Source organism: Hyla sarda, chromosome 4, assembly GCF_029499605.1.
Source record: "Hyla sarda isolate aHylSar1 chromosome 4, aHylSar1.hap1, whole genome shotgun sequence".
Taxonomy (NCBI): domain Eukaryota; kingdom Metazoa; phylum Chordata; class Amphibia; order Anura; family Hylidae; genus Hyla; species Hyla sarda.
Genome location: NC_079192.1, coordinates 177,855,108 through 177,864,348, shown reverse-complemented (window position 1 = coordinate 177,864,348; position 9,241 = coordinate 177,855,108).

Sequence of the window (9,241 nt, the reverse complement as noted above, 5' to 3'; positions counted from 1 at the left end):
GTTCACCATCATGAACATATTGAATTTTTTTTGTGCTACCCAACTGCACTTCTGAACTTCTTCTGGGCTTGCCCTGGCTCCAACGTCATTTGCCTAGCCTCGACTGGGTCACCGGGGACATTAAGAGCTGGGGATGGCTTCACCCAGTATCTTTCTGCCAAGTCTCCATGGCTACTTCTTTGCCAGGTCTTCCTAAAGCCTATCAGGACTTTTCGGATGTCTTTTGTAAAAAGCAGGCAGAGGTCTTACCACCACATAGACCCTATGACTGTCCTATCGACCTGCTCCCTGGTACCACACCGCCCCGTGGTAGGATTTACCCACTTTCTGCCCCGGAAACCCAAGCTATGTCCGAGTACATACAGGAAAACCTCAAAAGAGGTTTTATCCGGAAATCTTCTTCTCCGGCTGGAGCTGGATTTTTCTTTGTCACTAAAAAAGATGGATCTCTCCGCCCTTGTATTGATTACCGCGGTCTCAATAAAATTACCGTAAAAAATCGCTATCCTCTGCCACTCATCTCCGAACTCTTCGACCATCTGCGAGGTGCTAAGATTTTTACCAAACTAGATCTAAGGGGCGCATATAACCTCATCCGTATTCGAGCAGGCAATGAATGGAAGACCGCTTTCAATACCAGAGATGGACACTTTGAATACCTAGTTACGCCATTTGGTCTGTGCAACGCCCCAGCAGTCTTTCAGGACTTTGTTAATGAAATTTTTCGGGATATGCTGTACTCTTGTGTGGTAGTCTATCTTGACGACATCCTCTTTTTCTCCTCCAACCTAGAGGAACATCGCCTTCATGTTCGTCAAGTGCTCCAGCGACTCCGCCAAAATCTACTTTACGCCAAAATCGAGAAGTGCTTATTCGAACGCAGCAGTCTTCCCTTCTTGGGTTACATTGTGTCCGGACATGGTCTTCAAATGGACCCTGATAAACTTTCTGCGGTAATGAATTGACCTCGTCCCACTAGCCTGCGAGCAATACAAAGATTTCTCGGATTCGCAAATTACTACCGTCAATTCATTCCCCACTTCTCCACCATCGTTGCTCCTATTGTAGCACTGACTAAGAAAAATGCTAATCCAAAATCCTGTCCGCCTCAGGCAGAGAAAGCCTTTAACCACCTCAAAGCCGCCTTCTCCTCTGCTCCAGTCTTGTCCAGACCTGATCCTCAGAAGCCCTTCTTCCTCGAGGTTGACGCCTCCTCCATTGGAGCCGGAGCTGTTCTCCTACAAAAATCCGCTAAAGGAAAAAATGTCACTTGCGGATTTTTCTCAAAAACCTTTTCACCTCCAGAGAAAAATTATTCCATCGGAGACCGTGAACTGTTGGCGATTAAGTTGGTCCTTGAGGAGTGGAGACATCTTTTGGAAGGATCCCTTCACCCCATCACCATTTATACAGATCACAAAAATTTGTCTTATCTCCAATCCGCCCAGCGGCTAAATCCTCGCCAGGCAAGGTGGTCGTTGTTTTTTGCCAGTTTCAACTTTCAGATCCATTTTCGTCCCGCAGACAAGAATGTCAGAGCTCTATCTCGTACCACCGATGCCTCTGAAGCCGAGACCCTTCCTCAGCACATCATTCCCCCTGAGTGCCTGATCTCTTCTGCTCCTGCTTCTCTGGTACCTGTCCCTCCAGGAAAGACTTATGTTCCTCCCCGTCTTCGCCTCCGGATCCTCAAATGGGGCCATTACTCCCTTCTGGCAGGTCACGCTGGAATAAAAAAGACTTTACAGTTGATTGCCAGACACTATTGGTGGTCCTCCTTGGAAAAGGATGTGACCGATTTCGTACGAGCCTGTACAGTATGTGAACGTGACAAGACCCCATGTCAGAAACCTTCAGGTCTTCTCCATTCGCTGCCGGTGCCTGAACAGCCTTGGTCCCACATAGCCATGGACTTCATCACTGATCTTCCTGTATCCCATGGCAAAACGGTCATCTGGGTGTCGTTGATCATTTTTCCAAAATGGCTCACTTTACTCCGCTTCCAGGCCTTCCTTCTGCATGACAGTTGGTGAAGCAATTTTTTTGCAGATCTTTCGTCTTCACGGGCTTCCCACGCATATCGTTTCGGATAGAGGCGTTCAATTTGTGTCTAAATTTTGGAGAGCTCTCTGCAATCAATTAAAGATCAAATAAAATTTCTCATCCTCCTACCACCCGCAGTCCAATGGACAAGTGGAGAGAGTGAACCAGATCCTTGGCGACTATCTTTTGAATATTTTGTTTCCTCCCGTCAAGATGATTGGGTCGACCTGTTACCCTGGGCTGAATTCTCGTACAATTTAAAAAACTCTGAGTCATCCGAAGTCTCCATTCTTTGTGGTGTACGGCCGTCACCCTCTTCCCCCCTCCCCATCCCCACTTCATCTGGAGTTCCTGCCGTAGATGATTTGACCCTGGACTTCTCATCTATCTGGAAGGAAACTCAAAAGTCGCTCTCACTGGCCTCTTCTCGCATGAAGAAACACGCGGATAAGAAGAGAAGATCTCCTCCTGTCTTTGCCCCTGGTGACAAGGTGTCGCTCTCTGCCAAATATATTCGGTTTTGTGTCCCTAGCTACAAGTTGGGTCCTCGCTACCTCGGACCATATAGAGTCAAAATCCAAATCAACTCCGTCTCCTACAAGCTCCATCTTCCTCCTTCTCTTCGTATTCCTAACTCCTTTCATGTATCCCTTCTCAAACCTCTCATTCTTAACCGCTTTTCCCCCAAGGTCACCGTTCCTGCTTCTGTCACTGGGTCCTCTAACATCTTCTCGGTAAATGAAATCCTCGCCTCCAAGGTCGTCAGAGGTAAAAATAAAAATTCTCGTTGATTGGGAGAATTGTGGCCCCGAAGAGAGGTCTTGGGAGCCCGAGGACAATATCCCCGACAAGGAACTCATCCTTAGGTTCCTAGGCTCCAAAAAGAGGGGGAGACCAAAGGGGGGGTACTGTAACGCCGAGCGCTCCGGGCCCCGCTTCCCCTCCGGAGCGCTCGCGGCGTTACTCCTCTGCTTGCAGCGCTCCGGTCTGCGAGTCTGACCGGGAGCGCTGCTCTATGTCCCTCGGCGGGGATGCGACCCCCACGGCGGGACATGCCCGCCCGCGGGTCACATCCCGTGTCTCTTACCGGCCCCGTCCTTCTGCTCAGTCCCGGCGCGCGCGACCCCGCTATCTAGGGCGCGCGCGCTGGGTCTCTCAGATTTAAAGGGCCAGTGCACCATTAATTGGTGCCTGGCCCATTTAGTTCCCAAGCACTTCCACTCCATATAAACCCACTTCCCCTTCCTGTCCCTGCCGCATCTTGTTGCCTTGTGCCCTGAGAAAGCGTTTCTGTGTGTTCCATTGCCTGTGTACCCAGACCCTTGCCGTTGCCCCTGAATACGAACTGTTGCTGCCTGCCCAGACCTTCTGCTACGTCCGACCTTGCTCTTGCCTTATCCTTGTGTACCGTGCCTGTCTCAGCCGTCAGTGAGGTTGAGTCGCTATCGGGTGGAACGACCTGGGGGTTACCTGCCGCTGCAAGTCCATCCCGCTTTGCGGCGGGCTCTGGTGAAAACCAGTAACCCCTTAGATTCCGTTCCCCTGGTACGGCCCAAGCCATCACCTCACTGACACAGAGGATCCACCACCTGTGACCTCTTCGCATACCAATCAGGATCCTGACAGATAGGTTTTCCTGGTGAAGAGTATGGATGAATAAACCCTTTTGCTAAATTTTCATGCTCAGAGCTCAAGTGTCAATGAGGTGTTGCCAAACTGCAGCATGCATTCCTTCTTCCTATGACACCCCTGTACATTAATCACACAGGGAAGGAAGGGGTGGGGAAGGGAGAAGGCTTGAATGCTGCGGGTTGGAACACCTCATTGACACTTGAGCTCATACCATGATATAGATGTAACAAATTCCCTTTTAGAGCTTTTAGTTTAAATTATATCAATGGGCCTATGCTATAGTTGCTGCAGGTAACAGTTCAGTGAAACATTTATGTGGAGAGTTTCAAAGTAACTGGATGAGGCACAAAAAAAGATATAAAAAATCTGGGCAAGACAGCCATTTTCACCACAATCTCTTGACTGAACCAAGGGAAAGGTCTGTAATATGCATGTAATATGCTTTTGTAAAGGAAAATAATTTAATGGATACAATAGATGAAGTTTATGAAGGGATACGAACACCAAGATGCTCTCTGTCTGCCAATGGAAGGGAAAATTGGACTAGTCCACATAAAGGGTGGGTTTGGGGAGAGAGACATTAAAAACCTCTGCCTTTAAGTCCTTGAAATCACCTTTTACAAAATACATTTGGGCGGGTAAACGGCCTAGGATAGCCCTTTCTAAACTCATGCTGGGCAAACAGGATGGGGGTTTGAACTTCCCTAATCTGAGAGGTTATAACTTATCCTGCATGTTTAGATTTGTGGTGGACTAGATCCACGGTGCCTCCTTCCATGCCGTCCACGACCTGGAGATGGCATTGGCCACCCCATGTGATCTCTCAGCGCTTCTCCACACTTCCTACTCTACACTACCATCCTTGGTGAAGTGCTCTGTACTGTTGAGAGATACTGTGGCAACATGGAAGGAGGTTTGTAAATTATTCCAACTCCCTTTTCTAGTTTCTAAACACCAACCCTTGATAAATCCCCCGGAACTCCCGACAGGAATTCCTCCTCAGGTGTACACTGTGTGGACAGCCAAGGGCATGACCGCAGCTCGTCATTTTATTGATAAACCAAACAAATGTTGGCTCTCTCCAGCATCCCTGCATTCCAAATATGACTTACCGCCCTCTCATATGTTCCCTTTAAACCAATTATACTCCTTTTTTAGTTCCCATCTGAGAAATCTAGATAAGGAATTGCAGGACCATGGGTTGGACTATCTAATTAGCTCAGGACCCCGTAAGCTCTCAATTTCTGGTCAGCCTGAAAGTTGATCCCGCCACCCTCTTCGCCTCATGGTCCACATGCGTTCCGGGGGATGATATCTCTGACTGTGATGGAATATAGTCGGCAGATGTATCATAAATGAGCGGTGGTAGGAAACCTACTTTAAATTGGCCCGTAAGGCCCTCTATGGCTTTAATATTCGCCCATACTCAGATTTCCCTGACAGAATCACTGCCTGCCCTAAGTGTTCCATCCCCTTGACTAATCTATGGCATGGTGTGTGGACTTGCTCTCATACTGCTGCTTATTGGCAACTAGTTCTGTCCTATGGTATCATCACGTTGGGTGTGACTTTATCGTACACCCCGAGAGCTCTATTCTTCCACCAATTCCGACCACAAGAACCAGACCAGCAGGCTCCTCCTAAAATGGTATGCATTGCATTGTATTTTTGCCTTCTGTCTCTCGCCCTTTACCTCTACCTTGCCTGTGGTGATAACGCAGCTTAAAAAACTTTGTGGGATAGACAGAATTGACTCAGAAAGACAGAAGACCACTCACACCGAGAAGTTTTTTGACAAGTGGAAGGTGTTTATTCTTTCTTATTACACTGACGATGAAATAGCAGATATTGTCAGACCATTTAGCTCCACTGAATGGTACTGTCTGGGGGCGACAGGGAAGTTACAGTTACCACCGTAGCTCCATGACTGGCTTGCGGCTTTTCTCACACCATTCAGCAGTGTCCTTGACCCATATTGTTCCTTGTATTGCTTATCTTTTGTTAACTTGATCGCTCCATTTTGCCTCTGAATGTTCTTGCCTGATCTCCTGAAAGGCACATCGATGTCCATTGACTGTATGTTTACGCTAATGTTTTTCCTTTTTTTCTCTTTTTGTATGTTATGTATTGGAACAAATTTCAATAAAATAAAAAAATAAAAACTCGCCTTGGACAGATTTACCATAAAATGACTATAGTCCTCAAATTATCAAATTCCCACAAAATAGACAGGGAAACCTTAGGGGAAGATTAATTCCAAAGTAAAACATCAGCAAATAAGGCCAACTTGTGGTCCTGTGCAACCTAAATGCCTGATATATTTGGATTTTGCCATATTGCAGTAGCCAGATGTTCCATTGTGAAGATGTCTACAGAGAGCAGGCAGAAATGTTGTCCCTTTCCCAAAACAAATCCCACCTGATCTTAATGAATGACCTTTGGAATGGCCTAGATAAATAGCAAGGAGTTCGGAGAACATTTTGATATCGCAATTAATAAGCAAAATAGGGTGCTAGTTGTTGAAATGCATTGGATCCTTACAGGGTTTTACCGGACCACCACATTTGCTTCCTAAGCCTGCCAAGGAAAGATGCTTTCAAAATACTTAGTAAGAATAGGAGGCAACAAAGATTTTAAAGTAGAATAGGAAATAGCAGCATTTACCTCAGGCTTTGTGAAGAAGGAACCGATTTCCAAGATGGGAAGAGCTGTTTCCCCCACATTATCATTGATCCTGGGGTATTGTTACGCCGAGCGCTCCGGGTCCCCGCTCCTCCCCGGAGCGCTCGCAACATCCTCGCTACTGCAGCGCCCCGGTCAGATCCACTGACCGGGTACGCTGCGATACCGCCTCCAGCCGGGATGCGATTCGCGATGCGGGTGGCGCCCGCTCGCGATGCGCACCCCGGCTCCCGTACCTGACTCGCTCTCCGTCGGTCCTGTCCCGGCGCGCGCGGCCCCGCTCCCTAGGGCGCGCGCGCCGGGTCTCTGCGATTTAAAGGGCCACTGCGCCACTGATTGGCGCAGTTGTTCTAATTAGTGTGTTCACCTGTGCACTCCCTATGTATACCTCACTTCCCCTGCACTCCCTCGCCGGATCTTGTTGCCATTGTGCCAGTGAAAGCGTTTCCTTGTGTGTTCCTAGCCTGTGTTCCAGACCTCCTGCCGTTGCCCCTGACTACGATCCTTGCTGCCTGCCCCGCCCTTCTGCTACGTCCGACCTTGCTCTTGTCTACTCCCTTGTACCGCGCCTATCTTCAGCAGTCAGAGAGGTTGAGCCGTTGCTAGTGGATACGACCTGGTTACTACCGCCGCTGCAAGACCATCCCGCTTTGCGGCGGGCTCTGGTGAATACCAGTAGTAACTTAGAACCGGTCCACTAGCACGGTCCACGCCAATCCCTCTCTGGCACAGAGGATCCACCTCCTGCCAGCCGAATCGTGACAGTAGATCCGGCCATGGATCCCGCTGAAGTTCCACTGCCAGTTGTCGCCGACCTCACCACGGTGGTCGCCCAGCAGTCGCAACAGATAGCGCAACAAGGCCACCAGCTGTCTCAACTGACCGTGATGCTACAGCAGCTACTACCACAGCTTCAGCAATCATCTCCTCCGCCAGCTCCTGCACCTCCTCCGCAGCGAGTGGCCGCTTCCGGCCTACGACTATCCTTGCCGGATAAATTTGATGGGGACTCTAAGTTTTGCCGTGGCTTTCTTTCACAATGTTCCCTGCACTTGGAGATGATGTCGGACCAGTTCCCTACTGAAAGGTCTAAGGTGGCTTTCGTAGTCAGCCTTCTGTCTGGGAAAGCTCTGTCATGGGCCACACCGCTCTGGGACCGCAATGACCCCGTCACTGCCTCTGTACACTCCTTCTTCTAGGAAATTCGAAGTGTCTTTGAGGAACCTGCCCGAGCCTCTTCTGCTGAGACTGCCCTGCTGAACCTGGTCCAGGGTAATTCTTCCGTTGGCGAGTACGCCATCCAATTCCGTACTCTTGCTTCCGAATTATCCTGGAATAATGAGGCCCTCTGCGCGACCTTTAAAAAAGGCATTAACATTAAAGATGTTCTGGCCGCACGAGAAATTCCTGCTAACCTGCATGAACTCATTCATCTAGCCACTCGCATTGACATGCGTTTTTCCGAAAGGCGTCAGGAGCTCCGCCAGAATATGGACTTTGTTCGCACGAGGCGTTTTTTCTCCCCGGCTCCTCTCTCCTCTGGTCCTCTGCAATCCGTTCCTGTGCCTCCCGCCGTGGAGGCTATGCAAGTTGACCGGTCTCGCTTGACACCTCAAGAGAGGACACGATGCCGCATGGAGAATCTTTGCCTGTACTGTGCCGGTACCGAACACTTCCTGAAGGATTGTCCTATCCGTCCTCCCCGCCTGGAAAGACGTACGCTGACTCTGCACAAAGGTGAGACAGTTCTTGATGTCAACTCTGCTTCTCCACGCCTTACTGTGCCTGTGCGGATATCTGCCTCTACCTTCTTCTTCTCTACTATGGCCTTCTTGGATTCCGGATCTGCAGGAAATTTTATTTTGGCCTCTCTCATCAACAGGTTCAACATCCCGGTGACCAGTCTCGCCAGACCCCTCTACATCAATTGTGTTAACAATGAAAGATTGGACTGTACCGTACGTTACCGCACGGAGCCCCTCCTAATGTGCATCGGACCTCATCACGAAAAAATTGAGTTTTTGGTCCTCTTCAATTGCACTTCCGAAATTCTCCTTGGACTACCGTGGCTTCAACGCCATTCCCCAACCCTTGATTGGTCCACAGGAGAGATCAAGAGCTGGGGTACTTCTTGTTTCAAGGACTGTCTTAAACTGGTTCCCAGTACTCCCTGCCGTGACCCTGTGGTTCCCCCTGTAACCGGTCTCCCTAAGGCTTATATGGACTATGCTGACGTATTTTGCAAAAAACAAGCTGAGACTTTACCTCCTCACAGGCCTTATGACTGTCCTATTGACCTCCTCCCGGGCACTACTCCACCCCGGGGCAGAATTTATCCTCTGTCCGCCCCAGAGACTCTTGCTATGTCTGAATACATCCAGGAAAATTTAAAAAAGGGGTTTATCCGCAAATCCTCCTCTCCTGCCGGAGCTGGATTTTTCTTTGTGTCCAAAAAAGATGGCTCCCTACGTCCTTGCATTGATTACCGCGGACTTAATAAAATCACGGTAAAGAACCGCTACCCCCTACCTCTTATCTCAGAACTCTTTGATCATCTTCAAGGTGCCCACATCTTTACCAAACTGGACTTAAGAGGTGCTTATAATCTCATCCGCATCAGGGAGGGGGACGAATGGAAAACTGCATTTAACACTAGAGATGGACACTTTGAGTATCTGGTCATGCCCTTTGGCCTGTGCAACGCCCCTGCCGTCTTCCAAGACTTTGTTAATGAAATTTTTCGTGATCTCTTATATTCCTGTGTTGTTGTGTATCTGGACGATATTCTGATTTTTTCTGCCAACTTAGAGGAACACCGCCAGCATGTCCGCATGGTTCTTCAGAGACTTCGAGACAATCAACTTTATGCCAAAATGGAGAAATG